The sequence below is a fragment of the Leuresthes tenuis genome, unplaced genomic scaffold (genome assembly GCF_036924035.1).
Source record: "Leuresthes tenuis unplaced genomic scaffold, fLeuTen1.0.hap1 SCAF_10, whole genome shotgun sequence".
NCBI classification, from domain to species: domain Eukaryota; kingdom Metazoa; phylum Chordata; class Actinopteri; order Atheriniformes; family Atherinopsidae; genus Leuresthes; species Leuresthes tenuis.
In genome coordinates, this window is record NW_027325364.1 from 27,568,595 (window position 1) to 27,592,451 (window position 23,857).

The 23,857-nt window shown below is 45.0% G+C and overlaps 11 non-coding genes across 11 annotated transcripts; 4 read left to right on the plus strand and 7 right to left on the minus strand.

The window, feature by feature from the left end:
- The first annotated feature begins 2,421 nt into the window (after window positions 1–2,421).
- Window positions 2,422–2,535, plus strand: LOC140317410 (U5 spliceosomal RNA). The gene has a single exon (XR_011917727.1). It is a non-coding gene; the product is annotated as a U5 spliceosomal RNA (small nuclear RNA).
- A 316-nt stretch (window positions 2,536–2,851) lies between these two features.
- LOC140317475 (U2 spliceosomal RNA) lies at window positions 2,852–3,042 on the plus strand. Its single transcript, XR_011917773.1, has one exon. It is a non-coding gene; the product is annotated as a U2 spliceosomal RNA (small nuclear RNA).
- Window positions 3,043–5,676: 2,634 nt separating this feature from the next.
- On the minus strand, window positions 5,677–5,867 carry LOC140317476 (U2 spliceosomal RNA). Its single transcript, XR_011917774.1, has one exon. It is a non-coding gene; the product is annotated as a U2 spliceosomal RNA (small nuclear RNA).
- A 1,465-nt stretch (window positions 5,868–7,332) lies between these two features.
- On the minus strand, window positions 7,333–7,516 carry LOC140317103 (U2 spliceosomal RNA). The gene has a single exon (XR_011917450.1). It is a non-coding gene; the product is annotated as a U2 spliceosomal RNA (small nuclear RNA).
- Window positions 7,517–7,824: 308 nt separating this feature from the next.
- On the minus strand, window positions 7,825–7,938 carry LOC140317361 (U5 spliceosomal RNA). Its single transcript, XR_011917682.1, has one exon. It is a non-coding gene; the product is annotated as a U5 spliceosomal RNA (small nuclear RNA).
- Window positions 7,939–13,831: 5,893 nt separating this feature from the next.
- Window positions 13,832–13,945, plus strand: LOC140317362 (U5 spliceosomal RNA). The gene has a single exon (XR_011917683.1). It is a non-coding gene; the product is annotated as a U5 spliceosomal RNA (small nuclear RNA).
- Window positions 13,946–14,261: 316 nt separating this feature from the next.
- On the plus strand, window positions 14,262–14,452 carry LOC140317007 (U2 spliceosomal RNA). The gene has a single exon (XR_011917361.1). It is a non-coding gene; the product is annotated as a U2 spliceosomal RNA (small nuclear RNA).
- Window positions 14,453–17,084: 2,632 nt separating this feature from the next.
- Window positions 17,085–17,275, minus strand: LOC140317477 (U2 spliceosomal RNA). The gene has a single exon (XR_011917775.1). It is a non-coding gene; the product is annotated as a U2 spliceosomal RNA (small nuclear RNA).
- A 316-nt stretch (window positions 17,276–17,591) lies between these two features.
- On the minus strand, window positions 17,592–17,705 carry LOC140317411 (U5 spliceosomal RNA). The gene has a single exon (XR_011917728.1). It is a non-coding gene; the product is annotated as a U5 spliceosomal RNA (small nuclear RNA).
- Window positions 17,706–19,977: 2,272 nt separating this feature from the next.
- Window positions 19,978–20,161, minus strand: LOC140317052 (U2 spliceosomal RNA). Its single transcript, XR_011917402.1, has one exon. It is a non-coding gene; the product is annotated as a U2 spliceosomal RNA (small nuclear RNA).
- A 308-nt stretch (window positions 20,162–20,469) lies between these two features.
- On the minus strand, window positions 20,470–20,583 carry LOC140317363 (U5 spliceosomal RNA). The gene has a single exon (XR_011917684.1). It is a non-coding gene; the product is annotated as a U5 spliceosomal RNA (small nuclear RNA).
- Window positions 20,584–23,857: the final 3,274 nt, after the last annotated feature.

Below are 23,857 nucleotides of genomic sequence, written 5' to 3' on the forward strand. Positions count from 1 at the left end.
TACCTTTTAGTGTTCTATGGGGTATTCACACCTTTTTTTTCACCGCATTTTATAGATTATGGTTGTAAATTCTCACCCACTCTTATCCGAAGACCTCTCCTCCTGCTTTGGTTAATATATAGTCGGGCATTCGAACCTTTTCTTACCCGCTTTTTACAAATTATGGTCGAACATTCACACCTACTTGCAGCCGAACACCTCCGCTCCCGCTTTTGATGGTGTATAGTCGGGCTTTCGAGCCTTTTCTTCCCCGGTTTTTACAAATTATGGTTGGACATTCAGACCTTGCAGCCGAAAACCTCCGCTCCCTCTTTTGATCATACATTGTCAGGCATTCGCACCTACTTGCAGCCGAATACTTCCGCTCCACCTTTTAGTGATGTATGGTTGGCATTTGCACCTTTTCTTACCCTTTCTTACCCTACTGATTGCTTAAGATTAAGTTGTTTTTTCTCAAACTACAACATTTTTTTAATTGTTGAAACTTGATTTGAAGTGGATAAATAAGGAGGACAAACAGTTTTGAGTCAGGCTGATAGAAGGAATTAATTTTATAGCAAAATCTGTATTTCGTCATATGTCGAGAGATGCTTATTGCTGAAGAAGTACAAAGTACAACGTTGTTTATCGTTGAAACTTGATTAGACATGAATAAATATGAAGGACAAAGCAGTCTTAACTTGGTTAGAGTTAAGGTTTTATAGGAGAATCCGAATTCGTGCATAACTCGTAAAATAGAGCTTATTTTCGGATTCCTGAAGAATGAGTCTGGTTCTTTCTCATAATACAAAGTTTGTTGTTTATTGTTGAAACTTCATCAGAAGTGAAGAAATAAATGAATGCCTATCAACAAATGTGGGATCTAAACTCTAGTGCTTCCTCTAAAATAATTTCCTTTCTCAATTCAGAAATGTGTGTGTGTAAGTCACAACACCAGTGACACCAAAACGGCTTTCTTTTCTCTACACTCTGCATTGTGAGCACACACACCAAATCAGAAAGGCTTTTTTCTCTCTTTTCTACATTATGGACTGTGGGGACACAAAACCGCTCTCTCTTTTTTTTTTTGATTGTGTGCCAGGGCGTTGTCTCACGTATTAGATTATGCTTACGATACGAATGGGTTTATCAGTCACATCAGAATCCATACATACTGATCCTCCCGTAATAAAATGGTCGGATCTTATCAAACACACTTTGTTTCTTGTGACAATCAAGTCAGCGAAACAGCGTATACACGTCAAGACACTGAATCAAGTTTGCCACAAGAACTCATAAGTTTGGCAGTATTGCTCTGCCGTCAGCAATCATACACCCATTTTATTTTCGTGAGACATGTGCAGGCACCTGTTCATCTACTGTTCTATCACTATGAATTAGTTTATCTATTATCAATAAGGATACTTCTACAACTACTATCAAAGTATGTCCAGACTTCTTATGTTGTCAGTTGCTATATATGAATAAGTGGGTAGCTACTGACAAGCATTAAGCATGTCACAGAGCCCAAACATATAACATTTCAGGACACACCACACAGTTAACAACCACCGTGAAGTGTCAAAGCCCAAACATGTAACATTCAACAGGACACTTACACAACACATTCAAATCAAACAGTCAGACAACATATAAGAACATATACCCCAGCCGGCATTGCTCCCTGCCTATTTTCCTACAGCTCACTATGTGTGCGCACACCTTTATTCACAAACTCTTCAACTTATACTCTTTTACCGAAGCTGCTACAGCTCGATTGGCCGAATACCGAATAATCCTAATTCGGTGAATTTGACATCTGCCTTACATGTAACAGATTAGCGGTTTAGCAGTTTTGATTTAATTTGAGTGAAGTAATTCATTTTATAGCAAAATCCGAAATCGTGAAGAACTCATGAAAGTAAGCTTATTCTCGGATTCCTGAAACTTTAGATTTGCTATTTCTTTTACTGCAAAGTACAACGTTGGTTTTTTTGTTTAAATCTTTCAAGACATGGTAAATATGAAGGACAAAGCAGTTTTAACATAGTTTGAGTGAAGAAATTCATTTTATTGATAAAATCCCAAGAGTCTGCTGAGAAAAGAGAGTGAATGCGAAGTAGACTTTAACACGGCTCTGGGAGCGAGCCGAGTGCGGGCTAACCGGGAGAATTGCTTGAAAGAAACGCGACACCGAATGAGCGGTCAGAACAAAGCCTCAATACGGTTTTCCCGTGGTGTTTTTGTTGCTGCCTTGTCTTTTGCACAGAGTAAAAGACAAGGCAGCCATCGAATAGGGCCCGATTGTTCCTACTTGGTCAGCCGAGGAGCAAGGGGGGGGGGGGAGGGGGGGAGAGAGCGTTTCAACCGAGCAAAGCTCACCATGGGGAAGGTGGCTATGCCAACTAGCCTGATGCCCTGCTCCCGCAGTGACGGATAATCGTACTCTGGTTTCTCTTCATAACGTACAAGTCTTTCACCTTTTACTAAAGACTTCTGTGGAGAGCAGCACTAATGAGTTGTTTCTATTTTTGGCAGGCTTTACCTTTGCGGGTGAAGCCCTTTCTGTCTGTGCAAAAGAAATCTTGTTACTGTGCAGAGTGACTTCTCTGAGTAGAGTCGCCTTACTTGTTGCGACTGTGCCGATGTTCGAAGCTGGAGTGCAAAGTTGTTGCTTGAATGGTGCTTGCTGGAGCGTGCGGGAGTGCAAAGTTATACCATTTAAAAGGGCTGAAGAGTGCTCAGTGCAGCGGGTGGGCGGAGGTGCAAAGTGACACTCTGGCCACCTATGGCCATAAAAAGAACAGGGGTGTTAGCGGACAAGTGCGCATTGTGCCAGGAAGGGCCCTCGGACGTGAACCAGTGGACAGTTGTCGCTTCTCGGCCTTTTGGCTAAGATCAAGTGTAGTATCTGTTCTTATCAGTTTAATATCTGATATGTCCTCTATACGAGGACTACATATTAAATGGATTTTTAGCAATAGGAGTTGAAAAAGTAGCTTGCTCCGTTCACTCCAAGCATTGACCCCGTACTGCAGTGCCGCTGGGAACGGTGCGCTCTTCTCTACTCTTGTGAAAAAGCAAACAGCGGTGCAGGATGCAAGTTTCAGGGAGCCCAAGATGAAACTTTCTTTTAGTCTGCTGAGAAAAGAGAGTGAATGCGATGTAGACTTTAACCCGGCTATGGGAGCGAGCCGAGTGTCGGCTAACCGGGAGAATTGCTTGAAAGAAACGCCATACCAAATGAGCGGTCAGAACAAAGCCTCAATACGGTGTTCCCGTTGTGTTTTTGTTGCTGCCGCTGTTTGCTTTTTCACAAGAGCGCACCTGTTGAGGGGGGCTCTGGGGGGGCCTGGGTGATGGTGGGTCTCAGGCCCGGGCTGCTGCGACTGGTGTGACCGGGTGGTTTGTTTGTTTGTTTTTTGTTGTTGTTTGTTTGTTTTTTGTAGAGGTCCTCTGGAGTGGGGTTGGGTTGAGTGGGGTGGGGCGGGATGGGTACCTTCTGGGGGTACAGTAGCTCCCAGAATATGGTCGCTGCAGGCCCCGAGCCTGGTGGACATCAGGCCCTCCTGTCCTGTGTTGGCTCCCTGGTAGCGGGGATGCCTATTGCAGCCAGTCCCTGGCTGCCCCCAGTGTATATCCCCATTCTCCCTTCTGGCTCCTGTACACAGCACACACTCACACATGAAGGGTTTTGGGGGCGTGTGTGTTCGGTGGGGTGTAGTGGACTCTGCAGTAGTTGCACTCTGCAGTTCCCACCCCTGTTTTAATTACACCTTAGACATTACTACTTATCAAACACACTCACACACACACATTAGGTCTTGGGGGGTGGTTACACTGAGTGGCATCTGGTGGGCGGGGCTCTTTGGGTATGTAGGCTGCCCAGAGGGCCACGCTCCCAGTTCTACAAGTTTGGCTGCCCCTCAATTTTAATTGCTCACTATTAGAAAATATTGAAGAGCCAGAAGGGTGAGGGGAGGGGTCTTCTTCGCACACCCCTGCTTCCTGGTTGCTGCTCGGGGCGGGAGGGGCCAGGAGGATTAATTAATTGTTCTGCTGGTTTGGGGTCTGTGGTGGCTGGGGGGCTGCTGGCCCCCTGGTGTGCCCGCTGCACTACACCCCAGCGGAGTCGAGGGAGGGAGGACGTGTGGATGTATGGGACATGAAAGTGTGTGTGGTAATGATTGGGCCTGGATCTTGGACTTGCTGTCGCCTGGCCTGCCTGTGCTTCTCCCGATGGGGGGGGCGGCGTGGCCTCTCTCCGCTGCTCGCGACTTCACCCACCTGTGGGCACGTCTTGACTCCCAGGGCACTTGGCCAGGGGTGCTGGGGCAGGCGCTGACCCACTGTGTGGCTGTCTGGGGCGCTTGGCCCTCCTGGGTATTGGGTGGGGCCTCTGTCGGGGGGTTTGGGGGCGCTCGGGCTCCTGGGGCCCGGATCCAGTGCACGGCCCATGTCTGGGCGGCTGGGGCCTGGCGACGTCGGTGGGCTGTTGCCCCTGGCTCCCGGAGGGCCTCTGCCCTATGCTTATGGGGGCTCTTTCCGGGGGCTTCCTCTGCAGTCTTCTGGGTGGATGCGTGGTTGCCCCTGCGGTGGGCTTCCTGGGTTCTGTGCTCTGTGGGGGCTGCTGGTGGCCTGGGTCTTGTGGCCCTCTCTGCCTGCTTCTGATTGCTTGGGGGGGCTGTGGATTGTGGCCCTGTACGCTTATACACTCATAACTAAGCACGGTTATCATGTAGGTCCTGTGCCATGGGTGTTGCATGTTCTCACACACACACAACCACATTCATTAGTCCAGTAGCATGGTCGCTAAGCAGTTGATGTATTATCATGTCGTCTCAGGTCATCTATATCCACAGCTGTGTTGTATGCGATGTATGTTCTGTTTTTCTCTTCTTTCCTCTTCTTCTTTCCTTGTCCCCCGGTCCGGTTCAGTTCTATTACATGTCATATATTGTAAACAGAAATAAATAAATGGGCATCAAGGGGAGCTTTACATTTATAAAACTTCCCTTGGCAAAGCAAATCTGTTTGGCATCAAAGGTATTCAGACTACAATTCTGCTGCCATAATGCTGAACACGATAAGGGGAAAAAAAAAAAAAGTAAAGAAGACAGTTCTGCCGAAAGCCAGGGACTAGACCTGTTCTAAGTTCTGTACTTTTTAAAAGGGAGCCAACACAGGACAGGAGGGCCTGATGTCCACCAGGCTCGGGGCCTGCAGCGACCATATTCTGGGAGCTACTGTACCCCCAGAAGGTACCCATCCCGCCCCACCCCACTCAACCCAACCCCACTCCGGAGGACCTCTACAAAAAACAAACAAACAACAACAAAAAACAAACAAACAAACCACCCGGTCACACCAGTCGCAGCAGCCCGGGCCTGAGAACCACCATCACCCAGGCCCCCCCAGGCCCCCCCTCAACAGGTGCGCTCTTGTGAAAAAGCAAACAGCGGCAGCAACAAAAACACAACGGGAACACCGTATTGAGGCTTTGTTCTGACCGCTCATTTGGTATGGCGTTTCTTTCAAGCAATTCTCCCGGTTAGCCCGCACTCGACTCGCTCCCAGAGCCGTGTTAAAGTCTACTTCGCATTCACTCTCTTTTCTCAGCAGATTAAAAGAAAGTTTCATCTTGGGCTCCCTGAAACTTCCATCCTGCACCGCTGTTTGCTTTTTCACAAGAGTAGAGAAGAGCGCACCGTTCCCAGCGGCACTGCAGTACGGGGTCAATGCTTGGAGTGAACGGAGCAAGCTACTTTTTCAACTCCTATTGCTAAAAATCCATTTAATATGTAGTCCTCGTATAGAGGACATATCAGATATTAAACTGATAAGAACAGATACTACACTTGATCTTAGCCAAAAGGCCGAGAAGCGACAACTGTCCACTGGTTCACGTCCGAGGGCCCTTCCTGGCACAATGCGCACTTGTCCGCTAACACCCCTGTTCTTTTTATGGCCATAGGTGGCCAGAGTGTCACTTTGCACCTCCGCCCACCTGCTGCACTGAGCACTCTTCAGCCCTTTTAAATGGTATAACTTTGCACTCCCGCATGCTCCAGCAAGCACCATTCAAGCAACAACTTTGCACTCCAGCTTCGAACATCGGCACAGTCGCAACAAGTAAGGCGACTCTACAGGTGCCTGCACATGTCTCACGAAAATAAAATGGATGTATGATTGCTGACGGCAGAGCAATACTGCCAAACTTATGAGTTCTTGTGGCAAACTTGATTCAGTGTCTTGACGTGTATACGCTGTTTCGCTGACTTGATTGTCACAAGAAACAAAGTGTGTTTGATAAGATCCGACCATTTTATTACGGGAGGATCAGTATGTATGGATTCTGATGTGACTGATAAAACCCATTCGTATCTTAAGCACAATCTAATACGTGAGACAACGCCCTGGCACACGATAAAAAAAAAAAGAGAGAGCGGTTTTGTGTCCCCACAGTCCATAATGTAGAAAAGAGAGAAAAAAGCCTTTCTGATTTGGTGTGTGTGCTCACAGTGCAGAGTGTAGAGAAAAGAAAGCCGTTTTGGTGTCACGGGTGTTGTGACTTACACACACACATTTCTAAATTGAGAAAGGAAATTATTTTAGAGGAAGCACTAGAGTTTAGATCCAACATTTGTTGATAGGCATTCATTTATTTCTTCACTTCTGACAAAAATGATAAGACTGACCTAAAGAATTGGAGGCCCATCACACTTTTAAACTTTGACTGTAAACTTTTTAGCAAGGTTTTAACGACACGGATGTCCTCTGTTTTAGAGGAGGTAATTCACCCAGACCAGGCTTGTGCCATCTCAGAGAGACAACTCACCGACAGCCTCGTACTGATTCGAGACATCATTGATTACGCTAGAGACAGAAACACCCGGCTTGTCATCTTAAATTTAGACTTTGAAAAAGCTTTTGATCGGGTCTCGCATCAATATCTCTTTCAGGTGTTGCAGCAATCGAATAGGGCCCGAATGTTCCTACTTGGTGAGATTTGCTTGGTTGAGACGCTTGCTCCCCCCCCTTGCTCCTCGGCTGACCAAGTAGGAACAATCGGGCCCTATTCGATGGCTGCCTTGTCTTTTACTCTGTGCAAAAGACAAGGCAGCCACAAACACCACGGGAACACCGTATTGAGGCTTTGATCTGACCACTCATTCGGTGTCGCGTTTCTTTCAAGCAATTCTCCCGGTTAGCCCACACTCGGCTCGCTTCCAGAGCTGTGTTAAAGTCTACTTCGCATTCACTCTCTTTTCTCAGCAGATTAAAAGAAAGTTTCATCTTGGGCTCCCTGAAACTTCCATCCTGCACCGCTGTTTGCTTTTTCACAAGAGCAGAGAAGAGCGCACCGTTCCCAGCGGCACTGCAGTACTGGGTCGATGCTTGGAGTGAACGGAGCAAGCTTCTTTTTCAACTCCTATTCTTAAAAATCCATTTAATATGTAGTCCTCGTATAGAGGACACATTAAACTGATAAGAACAGATACTACACTTGATCTTAGCCAAAAGGCCGAGAAGCGATAACTGTCCACTGTTTCAGGTCCGAGGGCCCTTCCTGGCACAATGCGCACTTGTAGCAGTGTTCTTTTTATGGCCATAGGTGGCCAGAGTGTCACGTTGCACCTCCACCCACCCGCTGCACTGAGCACTCTTCAGCCCTTTTAAATGGTATAACTTTGCACTCCCGCATGCTCCAGCAAGCACCATTCAAGCAACAACTTTGCACTCCAGCTTCGAACATCGGCACAATCGCAACAAGTAAGGCGACTCTACTCAGAGAAGTCACTCTGCACAGTAACAAGATTTCTTTTGCACAGACAGAAAGGGCTTCACCCGCAAAGGTAAAGCCTGCCAAAAATAGAAACAACTCATTAGTGCTGCTCTCCACGAAAGTCTTTAGTAAAAGGCGAAAGACTTGTATGTTATGAAGAGAAACCAGAGTACGATTATCCGTCACTGCGGGAGCAGGGCATCAGGCTAGTTGCCATAGCCACCTTCCCCATGGTGAGCGTTGCTTGGTTGAAACGCTTGCCCCTGTGCAATCGACAAGGCAGCAACAAAAACACCACGGGAACACCGTATTGAGGCTTTGTTCTGACCGCTCATTCGGTGTCGCGTTTCTTTCAAGCAATTCTCCCGGTTAGCCCACACTCGGCTCGCTCCCAGAGCCGTGTTAAAGTCTACTTCGCATTCACTCTCTTTTCTCAGCAGACTCTTGGGATTTTATCTATAAAATGAATTCCTTCACTCAAACTATGTTAAAACTGCTTTGTCCTTCATATTTACCATGTCTAGAAAGATTTAAACAAAAAAAAAACAACGTTGTACTTTGCAGTAAAAGAAAGAGCAAATCTAAAGTTTCAGGAATCCGAGAATAAGCTTACTTTCATGAGTTCTTCACGATTTCGGATTTTGCTATAAAATGAATTCCTTCACTCAAACTAAATTAAAACTGCTAAACCGCTAATCTGTTACATGTAAGGCAGATGTCAAATTCACCGAAATAGGATCTAAGGGTATTCGGCCAATCGAGCTGTAGCAGCTTTGGTAAAAGAGTATAAGTTGAAGAGTTTGTGAATAAAGGTGTGCGCACACATAGTGAGCTGTAGGAAAATAGGCAGGGAGCAATGCCGGCTGGGGTATATGTTCTTGTATGTTGTCTGACTGTTTGATTTGAATGTGTTGTGTAAGTGTCCTGTTGAATGTTACATGTTTGGGCTTTGACACTTCACGGTGGTTGTTAACTGTGTGGTGTGTCCTGAAATGTTATATGTTTGGGCTGTGTGACATGCTTAATGCTTGTCAGTAGCTACCCACTTATTCATATATAGCAACTGACAACATAAGAAGTCTGGACATACTTTGATAGTAGTTGTAGAAGTATCCTTATTGATAATAGATAAACTAATTCATAGTGATAGAACAGTAGATGAACAGGTGCCTGCACATGTCTCACGAAAATAAAATGGGTGTATGATTGCTGACGGCAGAGCAATACTGCCAAACTTATGAGTTCTTGTGGCAAACTTGATTCAGTGTCTTGACGTGTATACGCTGTTTCGCTGACTTGATTGTCACAAGAAACAAAGTGTGTTTGATAAGATCCGACCATTTTATTACGGGAGGATCAGTATGTATGGATTCTGATGTGACTGATAAACCCATTCGTATCTTAAGCATAATCTAATACGTGAGACAACGCCCTGGCACACAATCAAAAAAAAAAAGAGAGAGCGGTTTTGTGTCCCCACAGTCCATAATGTAGAAAAGAGAGAAAAAAGCCTTTCTGATTTGGTGTGTGTTCTCACAGTGCAGAGTGTAGAGAAAAGAGAGAAAAGAAAGCCGTTTTGGTGTCACGGGTGTTGTAACTTACACACACACATTTCTGAAATGAGAAAGGAAATTATTTTAGAGGAAGCACTAGAGTTTAGATCCCACATTTGTTGATAGGCATTCATTTATTTCTTCACTTCTGATGAAGTTTCAACAATAAACAACAAACTTTGTATTATGAGAAAGAACCAGACTCATTCTTCAGGAATCCGAAAATAAGCTCTATTTTACGAGTTATGCACGAATTCGGATTCTCCTATAAAACCTTAACTCTAACCAAGTTAAGACTGCTTTGTCCTTCATATTTATTCATGTCTAATCAAGTTTCAACGATAAACAACGTTGTACTTTGTACTTCTTCAGCAATAAGCATCTCTCGACATATGACGAAATACAGATTTTGCTATAAAATTAATTCCTTCTATCAGCCTGACTCAAAACTGTTTGTCCTCCTTATTTATCCACTTCAAATCAAGTTTCAACAATTAAAAAAATGTTGTAGTTTGAGAAAAAACTACTTAATCTTAAGCAATCAGTAGGGTAAGAAAGGGTAAGAAAAGGTGCAAATGCCAACCATACATCACTAAAAGGTGGAGCGGAAGTATTCGGCTGCAAGTAGGTGCGAATGCCTGACAATGTATGATCAAAAGAGGGAGCGGAGGTTTTCGGCTGCAAGGTCTGAATGTCCAACCATAATTTGTAAAAACCGGGGAAGAAAAGGCTCGAAAGCCCGACTATACACCATCAAAAGCGGGAGCGGAGGTGTTCGGCTGCAAGTAGGTGTGAATGTTCGACCATAATTTGTAAAAAGCGGGTAAGAAAAGGTTCGAATGCCCGACTATATATTAACCAAAGCAGGAGGAGAGGTCTTCGGATAAGAGTGGGTGAGAATTTACAACCATAATCTATAAAATGCGGTGAAAAAAAAGGTGTGAATACCCCATAGAACACTAAAAGGTAGAGCGGAAGTGTTCGGCTGCAAGAAGGTGTGAATGTCTGACCATAGTTTGTAAAAAGCGGGTAAGAAAAGGTTCGAATGCCCGAACATACACCATCAAAGGAGGGAGCGGAGGTGTTCCGCTGTAAGAAGGTGTGAATGTCCGACCATAGTTGGCAAAAAGCAGGTAAGAAAAGGTTAAAATACCCGATTGTACACAATCAATAGCGGGAGCAGAGTTGTTCCGCTACTAAAAGGTGTGAAAGTCCGACCATGGTTTGTAAAAAGCGGGTAAGAAAAGGTGCGAATGCCCGACAATGTATGATCAAAAGAGGGAGCGGAGGTTTTCGGCTGAAACAAGGTCTGAATGTCCATCCATATTTTGTAAAAATCTGGGAAGAAAAGGCTCGAAAGCCCGACTATACACCATCAACAGCTGGAGCGGAGGTGTTCAGCTGCAAGAAGGTCTGAATGTCCATCAATAATTGCTAGAAAACATGGAAGAGAATTTTCGAAAATCAAACCGCACATGATCATAAGCGGGAGAGGAGGTGTTCAAATGCAAGGTGTGAATGTCCACCCATAATTACTGCAAAATGGGTAAGAAAAGGTACGAATGCCCAACCATACATGATCCTAACAGGGAGCTGAGGTGTTTGGCTGCGACAAGGTGTGTATGTCCACCCATAATTAATGAAAAGCGGGCAACAAGTAGGTTTGAATACCCATCATCAAAAGCAGGAGTGGATGTGTTCGGCTACAAGAAGGTTTGAATGTCTGACCATAGTTTGTAAAAAGCGGGTAAGAAAAGGTTCGAATGCCCGAACATACACCATCAAAGGAGGGAGCGGAGGTGTTCCGCTGTAAGAAGGTGTGAATGTCCAACCATAATTGGCAAAAAGCAGGTAAGAAAAGGTTAAAATACCCTATTGTACACAATCAATAGCGGGAGCAGAGTTGTTCCGCTACTAAAAGGTGTGAAAGTCCGACCATGAATTGTAAAAAGCGGGTGAGAAAAGGTGCGAATGCCCGACAATGTATGATCAAAAGAGGGAGCGGAGGTTTTCGGCTGAAAGAAGGTCTGAATGTCCATCCATAATTTGTAAAAAAAAATCCCTCCTTTGATGGTGTATGTTCGGGCATTCGAACCTTTTCTTACCCGCTTTTTACAAACTATGGTCAGACATTCACACCTTCTTGCAGCCGAACACTTCCGCTCTACCTTTTAGTGTTCTATGGGGTATTCACACCTTTTTTTTCACCGCATTTTATAGATTATGGTTGTAAATTCTCACCCACTCTTATCCGAAGACCTCTCCTCCTGCTTTGGTTAATATATAGTCGGGCATTCGAACCTTTTCTTACCCGCTTTTTACAAATTATGGTCGAACATTCACACCTACTTGCAGCCGAACACCTCCGCTCCCGCTTTTGATGGTGTATAGTCGGGCTTTCGAGCCTTTTCTTCCCCGGTTTTTACAAATTATGGTTGGACATTCAGACCTTGCAGCCGAAAACCTCCGCTCCCTCTTTTGATCATACATTGTCAGGCATTCGCACCTACTTGCAGCCGAATACTTCCGCTCCACCTTTTAGTGATGTATGGTTGGCATTTGCACCTTTTCTTACCCTTTCTTACCCTACTGATTGCTTAAGATTAAGTTGTTTTTTCTCAAACTACAACATTTTTTTAATTGTTGAAACTTGATTTGAAGTGGATAAATAAGGAGGACAAACAGTTTTGAGTCAGGCTGATAGAAGGAATTAATTTTATAGCAAAATCTGTATTTCGTCATATGTCGAGAGATGCTTATTGCTGAAGAAGTACAAAGTACAACGTTGTTTATCGTTGAAACTTGATTAGACATGAATAAATATGAAGGACAAAGCAGTCTTAACTTGGTTAGAGTTAAGGTTTTATAGGAGAATCCGAATTCGTGCATAACTCGTAAAATAGAGCTTATTTTCGGATTCCTGAAGAATGAGTCTGGTTCTTTCTCATAATACAAAGTTTGTTGTTTATTGTTGAAACTTCATCAGAAGTGAAGAAATAAATGAATGCCTATCAACAAATGTGGGATCTAAACTCTAGTGCTTCCTCTAAAATATTTTCCTTTCTCAATTCAGAAATGTGTGTGTGTAAGTTACAACACCCGTGACACCAAAACGGCTTTCTTTTCTCTCTTTTCTCTACACTCTGCACTGTGAGAACACACACCAAATCAGAAAGGCTTTTTTCTCTCTTTTCTACATTATGGACTGTGGGGACACAAAACCGCTCTCTCTTTTTTTTTTGATTGTGTGCCAGGGCGTTGTCTCACGTATTAGATTATGCTTACGATACGAATGGGTTTATCAGTCACATCAGAATCCATACATACTGATCCTCCTGTAATAAAATGGTCGGATCTTATCAAACACACTTTGTTTCTTGTGACAATCAAGTCAGCGAAACAGCGTATACACGTCAAGACACTGAATCAAGTTTGCCACAAGAACTCATAAGTTTGGCAGTATTGCTCTGCCGTCAGCAATCATACACCCATTTTATTTTCGTGAGACATGTGCAGGCACCTGTTCATCTACTGTTCTATCACTATGAATTAGTTTATCTATTATCAATAAGGATACTTCTACAACTACTATCAAAGTATGTCCAGACTTCTTATGTTGTCAGTTGCTATATATGAATAAGTGGGTAGCTACTGACAAGCATTAAGCATGTCACACAGCCCAAACATATAACATTTCAGGACACACCACACAGTTAACAACCACCGTGAAGTGTCAAAGCCCAAACATGTAACATTCAACAGGACACTTACACAACACATTCAAATCAAACAGTCAGACAACATACAAGAACATATACCCCAGCCGGCATTGCTCCCTGCCTATTTTCCTACAGCTCACTATGTGTGCGCACACCTTTATTCACAAACTCTTCAACTTATACTCTTTTACCAAAGCTGCTACAGCTCGATTGGCCGAATACCCTTAGATCCTATTTCGGTGAATTTGACATCTGCCTTACATGTAACAGATTAGCGGTTTAGCAGTTTTAATTTAGTTTGAGTGAAGGAATTCATTTTATAGCAAAATCCGAAATCGTGAAGAACTCATGAAAGTAAGCTTATTCTCGGATTCCTGAAACTTTAGATTTGCTCTTTCTTTTACTGCAAAGTACAACGTTGTTTTTTTTTTGTTTAAATCTTTCTAGACATGGTAAATATGAAGGACAAAGCAGTTTTAACATAGTTTGAGTGAAGGAGTTCATTTTATAGATAAAATCCCAAGAGTCTGCTGAGAAAAGAGAGTGAATGCGAAGTAGACTTTAACACGGCTCTGGGAGCGAGCCGAGTGTGGGCTAACCGGGAGAATTGCTTGAAAGAAACGCGACACCGAATGAGCGGTCAGAACAAAGCCTCAATACGGTGTTCCCGTGGTGTTTTTGTTGCTGCCTTGTCGATTGCACAGGGGCAAGCGTTTCAACCAAGCAACGCTCACCATGGGGAAGGTGGCTATGGCAACTAGCCTGATGCCCTGCTCCCGCAGTGACGGATAATCGTACTCTGGTTTCTCTTCATAACATACAAGTCTTTCGCCTTTTACTAAAGACTTTCGTGGAGAGCAGCACTAATGAGTTGTTTCTATTTTTGGCAGGCTTTACCTTTGCGGGTGAAGCCCTTTCTGTCTGTGCAAAAGAAATCTTGTTACTGTGCAGAGTGACTTCTCTGAGTAGAGTCGCCTTACTTGTTGCGATTGTGCCGATGTTCGAAGCTGGAGTGCAAAGTTGTTGCTTGAATGGTGCTTGCTGGAGCGTGCGGGAGTGCAAAGTTATACCATTTAAAAGGGCTGAAGAGTGCTCAGTGCAGCAGGTGGGCGGAGGTGCAAAGTGACACTCTGGCCACCTATGGCCATAAAAAGAACAGGGGTGTTAGCGGACAAGTGCACATTGTGCCAGGAAGGGCCCTCGGACGTGAACCAGTGGACAGTTGTCGCTTCTCGGCCTTTTGGCTAAGATCAAGTGTAGTATCTGTTCTTATCAGTTTAATATCTGATATGTCCTCTATACGAGGACTACATATTAAATGGATTTTTAGCAATAGGAGTTGAAAAAGTAGCTTGCTCCGTTCACTCCAAGCATTGACCCCGTACTGCAGTGACGCTGGGAACGGTGCGCTCTTCTCTACTCTTGTGAAAAAGCAAACAGCGGTGCAGGATGCAAGTTTCAGGGAGCCCAAGATGAAACTTTCTTTTAGTCTGCTGAGAAAAGAGAGTGAATGCGAAGTAGACTTTAACACGGCTCTGGGAGCGAGTCGAGTGCGGGCTAACTGGGAGAATTGCTTGAAAGAAACGCCATACCAAATGAGCGGTCAGAACAAAGCCTCAATACGGTGTTCCCGTTGTGTTTTTGTTGCTGCCGCTGTTTGCTTTTTCACAAGAGCGCACCTGTTGAGGGGGGGCCTGGGGGGGCCTGGGTGATGGTGGGTCTTGGGCCCGGGCTGCTGCGACTGGTGTGACCGGGTGGTTTGTTTGTATGTTTTTTGTTGTTGTTTGTTTGTTTTTTGTAGAGGTCCTCCGGAGTGGGGTTGGGTTGAGTGGGGTGGGGCGGGATGGGTACCTTCTGGGGGTACAGTAGCTCCCAGAATATGGTCGCTGCAGGCCCCGAGCCTGGTGGACATCAGGCCCTCCTGTCCTGTGTTGGCTCCCTTTTAAAAAGTACAGAACTTAGAACAGGTCTGGCTTTCGGCAGAACTGTCTTCTTTACTTTTTTTTTTTTTCCCCTTATCGTGTTCAGCATTATGGCAGCAGAATTGTAGTCTGAATACCTTTGATGCCAAACAGATTTGCTTTGCCAAGGGAAGTTTTATAAATGTAAAGCTCCCCTTGATGCCCATTTATTTATTTCTGTTTACAATATATGACATGTAATAGAACTGAACCGGACCGGGGGACAAGGAAAGAAGAAGAGGAAAGAAGAGAAAAACAGAACATACATCGCATACAACACAGCTGTGGATATAGATGACCTGAGACGACATGATAATACATCAACTGCTTAGCGACCATGCTACTGGACTAATGAATGTGGTTGTGTGTGTGTGAGAACATGCAACACCCATGGCACAGGACCTACATGATAACCGTGCTTAGTTATGAGTGTATAAGCGTACAGGGCCACAATCCACAGCCCCCCCAAGCAATCAGAAGCAGGCAGAGAGGGCCACAAGACCCAGGCCACCAGCAGTCCCCACAGAGCACAGAACCCAGGAAGCCCACCGCAGGGGCAACCACGCATCCACCCAGAAGACTGCAGAGGAAGCCCCCGGAAAGAGCCCCCATAAGCATAGGGCAGAGGCCCTCCGGGAGCCAGGGGCAACAGCCCACCGACGTCGCCAGGCCCCAGCCGCCCAGACATGGGCCGTGCACTGGATCCGGGCCCCAGGAGCCCGAGCGCCCCCAAACCCCCCGACAGAGGCCCCACCCAATACCCAGGAGGGCCAAGCGCCCCAGACAGCCACACAGTGGGTCAGCGCCTGCCCCAGCACCCCTGGCCAAGTGCCCTGGGAGTCAAGACGTGCCCACAGGTGGGTGAAGTCGCGAGCAGCGGAGAGAGGCCACGCCGCCCCCCCCATCGGGAGAAGCACAGGCAGGCCAGGCGACAGCAAGTCCAAGATCCAGGCCCAATCATTACCACACACACTTTCATGTCCCATACATCCACACGTCCTCCCTCCCTCGACTCCGCTGGGGTGTAGTGCAGCGGGCACACCAGGGGGCCAGCAGCCCCCCAGCCACCACAGACCCCAAACCAGCAGAACAATTAATTAATCCTCCTGGCCCCTCCCGCCCCGAGCAGCAACCAGGAAGCAGGGGTGTGCGAAGAAGACCCCTCCCCTCACCCTTCTGGCTCTTCAATATTTTCTAATAGTGAGCAATTAAAATTGAGGGGCAGCCAAACTTGTAGAACTGGGAGCGTGGCCCTCTGGGCAGCCTACATACCCAAAGAGCCCCGCCCACCAGATGCCACTCAGTGTAACCACCCCCCAAGAGCTAATGTGTGTGTGTGAGTGTGTTTGATAAGTAGTAATGTCTAAGGTGTAATTAAAACAGGGGTGGGAACTGCAGAGTGCAACTACTGCAGAGTCCACTACACCCCACCGAACACACACGCCCCCAAAACCCTTCATGTGTGAGTGTGTGCTGTGTACAGGAGCCAGAAGGGAGAGGGGTATGGGGATATACACTGGGGGCAGCCAGGGACTGGCTGCAATAGGCATCCCCGCTACCAGGGAACCAACACAGGACAGGAGGGCCTGATGTCCACCAGGCTCGGGGCCTGCAGCGACCATATTCTGGGAGCTACTGTACCCCCAGAAGGTACCCATCCCGCCCCACCCCACTCAACCCAACCCCACTCCGGAGGACCTCTACAAAAAACAAACAAACAACAACAAAAAACAAACAAACAAACCACCCGGTCACACCAGTCGCAGCAGCCCGGGCCTGAGACCCACCATCACCCAGGCCCCCCCAGGCCCCCCCTCAACAGGTGCGCTCTTGTGAAAAAGCAAACAGCGGCAGCAACAAAAACACAACGGGAACACCGTATTGAGGCTTTGTTCTGACCGCTCATTTGGTATGGCGTTTCTTTCAAGCAATTCTCCCGGTTAGCCGACACTCGGCTCGCTCCCATAGCCGGGTTAAAGTCTACTTCGCATTCACTCTCTTTTCTCAGCAGACTAAAAGAAAGTTTCGTCTTGGGCTCCCTGAAACTTGTATCCTGCACCGCTGTTTGCTTTTTCACAAGAGTAGAGAAGAGCGCACCGTTCCCAGCGGCACTGCAGTACGGGGTCAATGCTTGGAGTGAACGGAGCAAGCTACTTTTTCAACTCCTATTGCTAAAAATCCATTTAATATGTAGTCCTCGTATAGAGGACATATCAGATATTAAACTGATAAGAACAGATACTACACTTGATCTTAGCCAAAAGGCCGAGAAGCGACAACTGTCCACTGGTTCACGTCCGAGGGCCCTTCCTGGCACAATGCGCACTTGTCCGCTAACACCCCTGTTCTTTTTATGGCCATAGGTGGCCAGAGTGTCACTTTGCACCTCCGCCCACCCACTGCACTGAGCACTCTTCAGCCCTTTTAAATGGTATAACTTTGCACTCCCGCACGCTCCAGCAAGCACCATTCAAGCAACAACTTTGCACTCCAGCTTCGAACATCGGCACAGTCGCAACAAGTAAGGCGACTCTACTCAGAGAAGTCACTCTGCACAGTAACAAGATTTCTTTTGCACAGACAGAAAGGGCTTCACCCGCAAAGGTAAAGCCTGCCAAAAATAGAAACAACTCATTAGTGCTGCTCTCCACAGAAGTCTTTAGTAAAAGGTGAAAGACTTGTACGTTATGAAGAGAAACCAGAGTACGATTATCCGTCACTGCGGGAGCAGGGCATCAGGCTAGTTGGCATAGCCACCTTCCCCATGGTGAGCTTTGCTTGGTTGAAACGCTTGCTCCCCCCCCCTCCTTGCTCCTCGGCTGACCAAGTAGGAACAATCGGGCCCTATTCGATGGCTGCCTTGTCTTTTACTCTGTGCAAAAGACAAGGCAGCAACAAAAACACCACGGGAAAACCGTATTGAGGCTTTGTTCTGACCGCTCATTCGGTGTCGCGTTTCTTTCAAGCAATTCTCCCGGTTAGCCCGCACTCGGCTCGCTCCCAGAGCCGTGTTAAAGTCTACTTCGCATTCACTCTCTTTTCTCAGCAGACTCTTGGGATTTTATCAATAAAATGAATTCCTTCACTCAAACTATGTTAAAACTGCTTTGTCCTTCATATTTACCATGTCTTGAACGATTTAAACAAAAAAACCAACGTTGTACTTTGCAGTAAAAGAAATAGCAAATCTAAAGTTTCAGGAATCCGAGAATAAGCTTACTTTCATGAGTTCTTCACGATTTCGGATTTTGCTATAAAATGAATTCCTTCACTCAAACTAAATTAAAACTGCTAAACCGCTAATCTGTTACATGTAAGGCAGATGTCAAATTCACCGAATTAGGATTATTTGGTATTCGGCCAATCGAGCTGTAGCAGCTTCGGTAAAACAGTATAAGTTGAAGAGTTTCTGAATAAAGGTGTGCGCACACATAGTGAGCTGTAGGAAAATAGGCAGGGAGCAATGCCGGCTGGGGTATATGTTCTTGTATGTTGTCTGACTGTTTGATTTGAATGTGTTGTGTAAGTGTCCTGTTGAATGTTACATGTTTGGGCTTTGACACGCTTCACTGTGGTTGTTAACTGTGTGGTGTGTCCTGAAATGTTATATGTTTGGGCTGTGTGACATGCTTAATGCTTGTCAGTAGCTACCCACTTATTCATATATAGCAACTGACAACGTAAGAAGTCCGGACATACTTTGATAGAGTAGTTGTAGAAGTATCCTTATTGATAATAGATAAACTAATTCATAGTGATAGAACAGTAGATGAACAGGTGCCTGCACATGTCTCACGAAAATAAAATGGGTGTATGATTGCTGACGGCAGAGCAATACTGCCAAACTTATGAGTTCTTGTGGCAAACTTGATTCAGTGTCTTGACGTGTATACGCTGTTTCGCTGACTTGATTGTCACAAGAAACAAAGTGTGTATGATAAGATTCGACCATTTTATTACGGGAGGATCAGTATGTATGGATTCTGATGTGACTGATAAACCCATTCGTATCTTAAGCACAATCTAATACGTGAGACAACGCCCTGGCACATGATAAAAAAAAAAGAGAGAGCGGTTTTGTGTCCCCACAGTCCATAATGTAGAAAAGAGAGAGAAAAGCCTTTCTGATTTGGTGTGTGTGCTCATAGTGCAGAGTGTAGAGAAAAGAAAGCCGTTTTGGTGTCACGGGTGTTGTGACTTACACGCACACATTTCTAAATTGAGAAAGGAAATTATTTTAGAGGAAGCACTAGAGTTTAGATCCCACATTTGTTGATAGGCATTCATTTATTTCTTCACTTCTGATAAAAATGATAAGACTGACCTAAAGAATTGGAGGCCCATCACACTTTTAAACTTTGACTGTAAACTTTTTAGCAAGGTTTTATCGACACGGATGTCCTCTGTTTTAGAGGAGGTAATTCACCCAGACCAGGCTTGTGCCATCTCAGAGAGACAACTCACCGACAGCCTCGTACTGATTATAGACATCATTGATTACGCTAGAGACAGAAACACCCTGCTTGTCATCTTAAATTTAGACTTTGAAAAAGCTTTTGATCGGGTCTCGCATCAATATCTCTTTCAGGTGTTGCAGCCATCGAATAGGGCCCGATTGTTCCTACTTGGTGAGATTTGCTTGGTTGAGACGCTTGCTCCCCCCCCTTGCTCCTCGGCTGACCAAGTAGGAACAATCGGGCCCTATTCGATGGCTGCCTTGTCTTTTACTCTGTGCAAAAGACAAGGCAGCCACAAACACCACGGGAACACCGTATTGAGGCTTTGTTCTGACCACTCATTCGGTGTCGCGTTTCTTTCAAGCAATTCTCCCGGTTAGCCCACACTCGGCTCGCTCCCAGAGCTGTGTTAAAGTCTACTTCGCATTCACTCTCTTTTCTCAGCAGATTAAAAGAAAGTTTCATCTTGGGCTCCCTGAAACTTCCATCCTGCACCGCTGTTTGCTTTTTCACAAGAGCAGAGAAGAGCGCACCGTTCCCAGCGGCACTGCAGTACTGGGTCGATGCTTGGAGTGAACGGAGCAAGCTTCTTTTTCAACTCCTATTCTTAAAAATCCATTTAATATGTAGTCCTCGTATAGAGGACATATTAAACTGATAAGAACAGATACTACACTTGATCTTAGCCAAAAGGCCGAGAAGCGATAACTGTCCACTGTTTCAGGTCCGAGGGCCCTTGCTGGCACAATGCGCACTTGTAGCAGTGTTCTTTTTATGGCCATAGGTGGCCAGAGTGTCACGTTGCACCTCCGCCCACCCGCTGCACTGAGCACTCTTCAGCCCTTTTAAATGGTATAACTTTGCACTCCCGCATGCTCCAGCAAGCACCATTCAAGCAACAACTTTGCACTCCAGCTTCGAACATCGGCACAATCGCAACAAGTAAGGCGACTCTACTCAGAGAAGTCACTCTGCACAGTAACAAGATTTCTTTTGCACAGACAGAAAGGGCTTCACCCGCAAAGGTAAAGCCTGCCAAAAATAGAAACAACTCATTAGTGCTGCTCTCCACGAAAGTCTTTAGTAAAAGGCGAAAGACTTGTATGTTATGAAGAGAAACCAGAGTACGATTATCCGTCACTGCGGGAGCAGGGCATCAGGCTAGTTGCCATAACCACCTTCCCCATGGTGAGCGTTGCTTGGTTGAAACGCTTGCCCCTGTGCAATCGACAAGGCAGCAACAAAAACACCACGGGAACACCGTATTGAGGCTTTGTTCTGACCGCTCATTCGGTGTCGCGTTTCTTTCAAGCAATTCTCCTGGTTAGCCCACACTCGGCTCGCTCCCAGAGCCGTGTTAAAATCTACTTCGCATTCACTCTCTTTTCTCAGCAGACTCTTGGGATTTTATCTATAAAATGAATTCCTTCACTCAAACTATGTTAAAACTGCTTTGTCCTTCATATTTACCATGTCTAGAAAGATTTAAACAAAAAAAAAAACAACGTTGTACTTTGCAGTAAAAGAAAGAGCAAATCTAAAGTTTCAGGAATCCGAGAATAAGCTTACTTTCATGAGTTCTTCACGATTTCGGATTTTGCTATAAAATGAATTCCTTCACTCAAACTAAATTAAAACTGCTAAACCGCTAATCTGTTACATGTAAGGCAGATGTCAAATTCACCGAAATAGGATCTAAGGGTATTCGGCCAATCGAGCTGTAGCAGCTTTGGTAAAAGAGTATAAGTTGAAGAATTTGTGAATAAAGGTGTGCGCACACATAGTGAGCTGTAGGAAAATAGGCAGGGAGCAATGCCGGCTGGGGTATATGTTCTTGTATGTTGTCTGACTGTTTGATTTGAATGTGTTGTGTAAGTGTCCTGTTGAATGTTACATGTTTGGGCTTTGACACTTCACGGTGGTTGTTAACTGTGTGGTGTGTCCTGAAATGTTATATGTTTGGGCTGTGTGACATGCTTAATGCTTGTCAGTAGCTACCCACTTATTCATATATAGCAACTGACAACATAAGAAGTCTGGACATACTTTGATAGTAGTTGTAGAAGTATCCTTATTGATAATAGATAAACTAATTCATAGTGATAGAACAGTAGATGAACAGGTGCCTGCACATGTCTCACGAAAATAAAATGGGTGTATGATTGCTGACGGCAGAGCAATACTGCCAAACTTATGAGTTCTTGTGGCAAACTTGATTCAGTGTCTTGACGTGTATACGCTGTTTCGCTGACTTGATTGTCACAAGAAACAAAGTGTGTTTGATAAGATCCGACCATTTTATTACGGGAGGATCAGTATGTATGGATTCTGATGTGACTGATAAACCCATTCGTATCGTAAGCATAATCTAATACGTGAGACAACGCCCTGGCACACAATCAAAAAAAAAAGAGAGAGCGGTTTTGTGTCCCCACAGTCCATAATGTAGAAAAGAGAGAAAAAAGCCTTTCTGATTTGGTGTGTGTTCTCACAGTGCAGAGTGTAGAGAAAAGAGAGAAAAGAAAGCTGTTTTGGTGTCACGGGTGTTGTAACTTACACACACACATTTCTGAATTGAGAAAGGAAATTATTTTAGAGGAAGCACTAGAGTTTAGATCCCACATTTGTTGATAGGCATTCATTTACTTCTTCACTTCTGATGAAGTTTCAACAATAAACAACAAACTTTGTATTATGAGAAAGAACTAGACTCATTCTTCAGGAATCCGAAAATAAGCTCTATTTTACGAGTTATGCACGAATTCGGATTCTCCTATAAAACCTTAACTCTAACCAAGTTAAGACTGCTTTGTCCTTCATATTTATTCATGTCTAATCAAGTTTCAACGATAAACAACGTTGTACTTTGTACTTCTTCAGCAATAAGCATCTCTCGACATATGACGAAATACAGATTTTGCTATAAAATTAATTCCTTCTATCAGCCTGACTCAAAACTGTTTGTCCTCCTTATTTATCCACTTCAAATCAAGTTTCAACAATTAAAAAAATGTTGTAGTTTGAGAAAAAACAACTTAATCTTAAGCAATCAGTAGGGTAAGAAAGGGTAAGAAAAGGTGCAAATGCCAACCATACATCACTAAAAGGTGGAGCGGAAGTATTCGGCTGCAAGTAGGTGCGAATGCCTGACAATGTATGATCAAAAGAGGGAGCGGAGGTTTTCGGCTGCAAGGTCTGAATGTCCAACCATAATTTGTAAAAACCGGGGAAGAAAAGGCTCGAAAGCCCGACTATACACCATCAAAAGCGGGAGCGGAGGTGTTCGGCTGCAAGTAGGTGTGAATGTTCGACCATAATTTGTAAAAAGCGGGTAAGAAAAGGTTCGAATGCCCGACTATATATTAACCAAAGCAGGAGGAGAGGTCTTCGGATAAGAGTGGGTGAGAATTTACAACCATAATCTATAAAATGCGGTGAAAAAAAAGGTGTGAATACCCCATAGAACACTAAAAGGTAGAGCGGAAGTGTTCGGCTGCAAGAAGGTGTGAATGTCTGACCATAGTTTGTAAAAAGCGGGTAAGAAAAGGTTCGAATGCCCGAACATACACCATCAAAGGAGGGAGCGGAGGTGTTCCGCTGTAAGAAGGTGTGAATGTCCGACCATAGTTGGCAAAAAGCAGGTAAGAAAAGGTTAAAATACCCGATTGTACACAATCAATAGCGGGAGCAGAGTTTTTCCGCTACTAAAAGGTGTGAAAGTCCGACCATGGTTTGTAAAAAGCGGGTAAGAAAAGGTGCGAATGCCCGACAATGTATGATCAAAAGAGGGAGCGGAGGTTTTCGGCTGAAACAAGGTCTGAATGTCCATCCATATTTTGTAAAAATCTGGGAAGAAAAGGCTCGAAAGCCCGACTATACACCATCAACAGCTGGAGCGGAGGTGTTCAGCTGCAAGAAGGTCTGAATGTCCATCAATAATTGCTAGAAAACATGGAAGAGAATTTTCGAATATCAAACCGCACATGATCATAAGCGGGAGAGGAGGTGTTCAAATGCAAGAAGGTGTGAATGTCCACCCATAATTACTGCAAAATGGGTAAGAAAAGGTACGAATGCCCAACCATACATGATCCTAACAGGGAGCGGAGGTGTTTGGCTGCGACAAGGTGTGTATGTCCACCCATAATTAATGAAAAGCGGGCAACAAGTAGGTTTGAATACCCATCATCAAAAGCAGGAGTGGATGTGTTCGGCTACAAGAAGGTTTGAATGTCTGACCATAGTTTGTAAAAAGCGGGTAAGAAAAGGTTCGAATGCCCGAACATACACCATCAAAGGAGGGAGCGGAGGTGTTCCGCTGTAAGAAGGTGTGAATGTCCAACAGTAATTGGCAAAAAGCGGGTAAGAAAAGGTTAAAATACCCTATTGTACACAATCAATA